Source organism: Bos javanicus, chromosome 1 (genome assembly GCF_032452875.1).
Source record: "Bos javanicus breed banteng chromosome 1, ARS-OSU_banteng_1.0, whole genome shotgun sequence".
NCBI classification, from domain to species: domain Eukaryota; kingdom Metazoa; phylum Chordata; class Mammalia; order Artiodactyla; family Bovidae; genus Bos; species Bos javanicus.
Window position 1 is genome coordinate 76,387,296 of NC_083868.1, and position 7,382 is coordinate 76,394,677.

Sequence of the window (7,382 nt, forward strand, 5' to 3'; positions counted from 1 at the left end):
ATACCTCTCACTAAAGCATACACTTTAGCCTTAAATCTAATTATAATTGTGACAATGGTAATGAACTTGAAAATAAAGTTGTGGAATTTCATTTTGCAGAGTTGACAGTGGAAATCAAGGCTGTGAGCAAAGCCATCCTTGTTCCCAGTCTGTCCCATAATAATTTCCAGCTTTATCCAGTCCTCTCTGAGCAGTACTGGGGCACTAAAATCTCATATTTATTTTTTACTATATTTAAAGTCTAGTATGAAATAACAACAAAAGTAGGTTAAATCATTGGAAGAAAAATTACTTTCATTATTTACATAAAACAGAGTGAAGTAAAAATCACTCAAAATGATGAACATTGAAGTTAACTATTACTGCATTAAAGATTACTTAATTAAAAATTAAAAATAATGTTTAGCTAGTTCAGTTATTAAAAGTTTTAAGACACTTTTTCAAGATTTGAGTTTGTTAAGCAACAAAACTTCCAATAACATATTTCTCTTAATTATTTTATTCATGGATCTTTGAGCACAACCTTATTAAATAATTATGATTTATTGAACTTTGTCTCATTGAAGAAAAATTATCTATCTATCTAATTATCTATTAGGTTATGATTATTTAAAAGCCTCATGATCCGCCATCCCCATTCCTGTGGACCTAAGGGTGATATTTTGATTAAGGAAAAAGAAATTGGAACAAAGAATAGCTCATCTCCATATTACCAAAATAGGTGTCTAGTAATAATCATAATAATCCTTAACATTTGTTTAATTCTTCCTCAGAGTCAGCACTCTGCTAATAGTGTCAAGTTCTTTATCTTGTTTCATCTTCAAGTAGTTTTAAGAGATGATATTATTATTATTAGCCGTAAGTTTGCAAAGCACTAACTTTGCTATGGAATGTTTAAATGCCTTAAAAGAGGTCACAGCTAGTAAGTGGTAAGTGGTGGGGTGGAGGGAGCAGGGGGAGGATTCAAACCTGATGTGTTCACAGTCTATATTCTAACTACGTATCATAAGCCTCTTAAATATAAATAATTTCTACTCACCCTTTTACATAGAGCAAGTTATCTAGAAAGTATCTTTTCATTCTTTCTTTTCTTTTGAGAAACTTGCTAGGATGAAGAAAGCATCTGCAAATATTAAGAGAAAGTATATGGAAGAGGATATACTGATCACATATGTGTATAAAAATCTCTTTTTAGAAACAGGGCTGGCTAGATTAAGGAAGGAAAAACTGGAGGCAGGGCTGTAGAATCTGGCCCAGTGTCTGTTTACTTTGGTCCAAAGAATTCAAGATCCCAAGGAGAAAGCTCTCTACCGATGCAAGGGCTATTGGTATATCAAACTACTCTGAAATGTGTCTGTTGGAAATGTTTTTCTACATTTACTGTCTTAACATTAAAGTTTTATTGATTGAATTAACTCAGTAAACAAAAATTGGTTTTTAATTTAGGACTTTTTTTTAGCTCATTTAAAAATACTGATTCTGGGATCAAAACATAATAGCTTAAAAAATGGCTTTTACTTTCTCAGAAACCTTGTTTTCTCTATCAACATGCCCTTATTGGGGCAGAGAAAAAACTTTGACTTTCCAAATGCTTATTTTAAAAGATAGGTTTGCACCTACTATAAGAAGGAATTTGCTTCTAAGGACCCTATAAATAGGATAAGTAGATTTAAACTAATACATGGAAACAAATGTAAAAGGTGGTTTTATTTCTGACATATTGCTCATATCTCCTAATAAGAAGAATGAGTTCTTCTTCTGTTCTTCTGAGGTTCTATCAAATGCTCCTGACATACAAAACCCTTACCTGCCTTGGGTTTGGTTACCAGACCTCAACCTTGCTCCATTTCAGGAGCATTTCCAGATCACTTCCGTTTTGTCTCCTCCACAACTTTTTTATCCTTAGTTTTTCTGGTTTCTCAAATCACAAGTTAGTTTTGTTACTCATTGTCACTGGTCACCTTATTATTTGGAAAGACTATTTGGTTTTTAAATTTCATTAAATTTTAATCTTTGATTCCTGACTTCTGGGATCTTTCCTCTATTTGCAAGTTATCAAGGTAAAAGTTTCCCATTTCTAGCTCTATTTCAGTTACAGGGAATGTGTCCTATCTGGAATCACCTTTCACTCATACTCCTTCTGACAAAGGGATAGAAGTTATTGTTTTCTTCACCAGCATGGAGTAACATATGTGAAGAAAGTACAGGGGTAGGGTTTGGAAAGAACTAATGTGAAAAGCTTAATTTATTAACTAAATATTAAGTTATAATTATGGAATTTAATTAGAATTATGGAACCGACTCGATGGACCTGAGTTTGAGCAACTCCTAGAGTTGGTGATGGACAGGGAAGCCTGGAGTGCTGCAGTCCATGGGGTCACAAAGAATTGGACATGACTGAGCAACTGAACTGAACTGATGGAATTTCATTTAATTCCATAACTAACTTGCCTTCAAAAAAACCGTTGTCTTACTTCCTATTACATAGATCTTATTAATAGAGAAACCAGGTATGGTTGTTTTGCACTCCAGACTTGGCTGAATTTCAGGAAAAAATGCAAATCATGAGCTAAATTTGTATCTTTACAGGTTTCACTTCTATCTGGGGATGTACATTTTAGATAAATTATGAAACAGGATTTTGTTCTGTGGTTTAAATTCTGATGATTAACATATTTTGGTCACATGATAATAATACCTTACATTTGCCTTGAATTCCATCTTGAGGGGATGTATCTTTTGGATAAACATTAAATAGAATACAGCACATCAATATTTTTGAAAAGACTAGATCCTCAAGAAGATATAGTCTCCTACACACACATACACGTATTTCTGTAGAAAGTGGATACCAATACTTACTCTGTAATACTGTAGGAATGATTAAATTTAATAATGTATGTAAAGCAAATGTAAATACTTAATATGTATTCAATAAAATGATGACTATCATAATAGTTTCACATTCAATTGAATTTTATAAAATAGGTAGTATTTTGAGGTGGTTACTCTCATTAATCAAATTATCTCATGATTTTTTCAATTGAGGACTAGAGACAAAGTGAAGATAAATGATCAGCTCCAAAACACATACCCAGTAAAGTGTAGAGATTGTTTTGAGTTTTGAGCAAATTGTTCTCTCTCTCAGATAATGTGCACATTGGAAAGTATCAGCAGAGAAATTAAATGGTTGATCTTTTTCTAAGTAACTGCAAGTTAATGTAGGACTAGGCAGTGATGCAAATAAAGACACTCTGATGGAAGAGACTCTGGCAACCGAGGCAACTCCCTAGAGTTCGTTAAAGACAACAGAGAACAGTTCTGTATTGTCTATCAATGAATGTCTTCTGTCATAGCCAAGAGATGGGCCACGCAGACTGAAACAACTCTTTGAACCAAACTACTGTAACAAAAAATATGAAATGGTAACTATTCCTCTGTGCCTGAAGCATAATGAAATGCATATGTGGTACTGGGGTGAGGTATTATGAGATAAGATCCAGAAGGCAGATTGGCTCATTTAGCAAATTCTAAAAAAAATTTCTCAACTATGTTCCAGAGCTAGGCTAAACAAGCCAGTTCTGCATTTAAGAAACTTAATCCAAGAGAAGAGAAAAATAAGCACACTCTTATAACAAGTGCTATGGCTGCTGTAAATTCAGGGGGAGCATGAAGGAAGTCACTTAATTGCCTTTGCCTGGAGGGTGGAGGGTGGTTTCATAACGTAGGAGGTACATGAGTTAAGATATGAAGGATATGTACAGTACTCAGTGATGAGAACCACAGAGAGGTATCTGTGGATGAAAGTGTGCATTCTAGGGGAAAGAGCTATTATATTTGGGATGGAATATACAATAACTGTATAATTTCTTAATATCAGCAATGGAAAATAAAAAAATCTTAACAAATAACAAGATGGCCATGTAATATTTAAGATAAATTTAATGCACCTCTCATACCAAGTCCATATTTAATGCACGCTTGCCTCATGGCTATTATTAGAACATTTTATCATAGACCTGGGTTTTCAAATCAACCTATGAAATGATCAATAATCACAACTTGCTTATTTTCATTGAGCTACCTAATACACTCCATTCTGAAGTCAGGAGAACAGAGAAGTATGAGCTATATATAGTTGGAAAGGCTAAAAACCTCAGTAACTAGAACAGACATTTGCTTATTGGCATAGGTACACTGAAGGATGTTCTCTCCTCACATTACTAACATGTCAGGATTTTTAACAGATGTTATTAAGACACCACAGTAATGTGGAGATGTATGTAAGCTGAGAGCATAATCACTATGAGGACTGAAGGCTGATGATTTGACTGTGTTGAAATTACTCTGGTGCCCCTCTAATTTGTCACATGACTTAATGTCTAACTCCATTATTTGGTTTTAAAAACCTAGGTTCTTGATGATTTCTTTTTCTTTTCATGAAGTGGATAATGATTTGTAAACTGACTCTTCATGTTCCTAAACCACTGAGCATTTAAAAAATTAGTTTCCATGAAATAGATGTGGTTTCAAAGGAAGTCTTGGCTCAAGCAGCTTCTGTTTGTGGACTTTGACTACCAGGATATCCATTGAATGAAAGATGGTGATTTCTAAATTATTCTATTTTTACTTTGATATCCTTTCTTAACTCTTTGGTTTTCTTCATGCTACTTCCCAGGATCTCCTTCTTGTTTGTCCTCATGATATGTTACCACTAGCAACTGTTATTACTGGCCCTCTTTTTTCCATCTGCTACCAAATCTTAGGGTAAAAGTGGAAAAACCTTGCAAGTATAATTGCTTAAGGAGATATTTCCACACATATTACTAGGGGCAATCTTCAGCATTCTTTTTTTTAATATGCTGAAACATGATAATCAGGTGAAAATTGAAAAATGACCTATATTATTTAGCCTAAACTAAGCCAAATAAATTAATCTTAATAATAAAGACACAACACTGGATTTTCCTGTTGTTCTTTTGAGTGGACTTAATTCTTTTCATTTCTATGAAAGATTGAACAAAAACATTAACTGAGTGCTTATTTGTACTAGGCACTGTGTTAAGTGCTTTGAATATGATTAGACAGTCAGAATAAACATTCTGCTCTTAAGAAATTCACCAGTTAGAGGGAAAGAGAGACACACATACAAAGATGATTTTTTAATAAGAATATAAGAATAACTCACATGAGGCAATGTTAAATTTCTATTCTGGGGGTAGAAAAACAAATTTCTTTTTTATGTGTGAGAGATTCACATTTTTTGGCATAAACTGTCACTGTAGATTTGAATATGTCTGGGACATGTCTGGAGATCAATAGTAGGGACTCATCTGGAAATTCTTCGCATGATAAACCAAACAGTTTTACAAGAAAGAACTCTGAGTATCAGAGTGGGTTGAGATGTGTAAAAAAATTGATTCAAACCTCTTTTGGAGAGGGGATTTTTCTTTGACTGTCTCTTGTTAACATGTTCTTGAGTCTTAACGCGAGGAATAAAGAAAAAATAAGATCTGAGTCCCTAACTTTCTGCTCAGGGACAGTGCAGAACTTGCTGGGTAGAACTTTAGCTATAGAGTCAGACTCTGAATATGAACTCTGCCATTTTCTATCTGTGTGCTCATGGGTAGTTTAGTTTAGCTCTCAAAATTTTATTTTCCTCTTATTTAACATGGAGATATATATGGATTTCACTCAGTCAAGTCTGACTCTTGTGACCCCATGGACTGTAGCTGTCCATGGAATTCTCCAGGCAAGAATACTGGAGTGGGTAGCCAGTCCCTTCTCCAGGGGATCTTCCTGACCCAGCGATCGAACCCGAGTGTCCCACATTGCAGGCAGATTCTTTACCATTTGAGCCACCAGGGAAGCCTGTAAATACTGATATTTTACCTTATAAGCATATGATAATGGTTAATATTCACAAAAACCTAATGAATACCTAGTCTGTAGAGTAAATTATTTTAGGCAAGGAAATAAAAATAAAAGGAAAGTTAGATGTGAAACCTGCACTTTAAGGGAAATAATATTGATTTGGGGAATAGAATAGGTACATGAGATCATTTATACATATAGTCTCAATTAAGTCATGTAGATGTATTATGAAGTCTACTGTTTTAGCACTGGTTAAATATCATAGCCTTTAAATATTCGTTCAATATTAATTTAGAGGAGATGCTTGATTATTGTGTCAGGGGAGGGATCTGGGCCAAAGAAGAGACAACAGCTGGTACTATTTCTAATCTAACTACGCAAAATAGACTATTTTTAAGAGGAAGAGATTGAGACACCTTTATTTGTCAAGGTCAAGTGCTGAAAAAATTTGTCAGTTGCCATAGAGGTTGATAGTATGCTTATTTCAATTAATGAAAGTCGTGTCATAGCATACTCCATATTCTGATTATGCATATATATTTTCCCTTATATATAATTATACATTCCTATATATAAACCTAATATATAACACATATATGAAAAGAATGTAGAAAAAATTTATTTGTGGAGTTGAATTATCACAAAGAGAGCATCTGTGTAATCATCACCCAGTTCAAGAAATGGAATATTACCAGCACCCATTCTACCTTCATTCACTATTTCGTGCTGCCTCTGAAAAAACATGATGATAGTGCCAATTTCTAATACTATTCTTTAGTTTTTGAGTTTTGTACAAATGGAAGCATATAGTATTAATATACATTATCCCTGACTGAGTTCTTTTGATAAATATTAGGTTGGTAATATTTAAATATGTTGTTGCTTTTGGCTGTAGTTTGTTTATTTTCATTACCATATCAGATCAGATCAGATCAGTCGCTCAGTCGTGTCCGACTCTTTGCAACCCCATGAATCGCAGCACGCCAGGCCTCCCTGTCCATCACCAACTCCCGGAGTTCACTCAGACTCACGTCCATCGAGTCAGTGATGCCATCCAGCCATCTCATCCTCTGTTGTCCACTTCTCCTCCTGCCCCCAGTCCCTCCCAGCATCAGAGTCTTTTCCAATGAGTCAACTCTTCACATGAGGTGGCCAAAGTACTGGAGTTTCAGCTTTAGCATCATTCCTTCCAAAGAAATCCCAGGGCTGATCTCCTTCAGAATGGACTGGTTGGATCTCTATTCTAATATATAAATGTGTTCTCAGTTAATAGCCATTCTTTTGCTGTTGGATTCTCCACAGTTCTTGACCATTAGGAATACTGCTGCTATGAGTAATTTTGCATGTATCTTTTTGATGCTTCTCTGTATGATTTTTAAAACATTGTAATACTGAGTGGAATTCCTTTGTCATAAAGTAGGACATGTTACTTCAACTTTAGTAGGAAATGCCAAGAGTGTGTGCTCTAAATTACTTTGTTTAATCATTTTCTATGGATATTTCAGTGC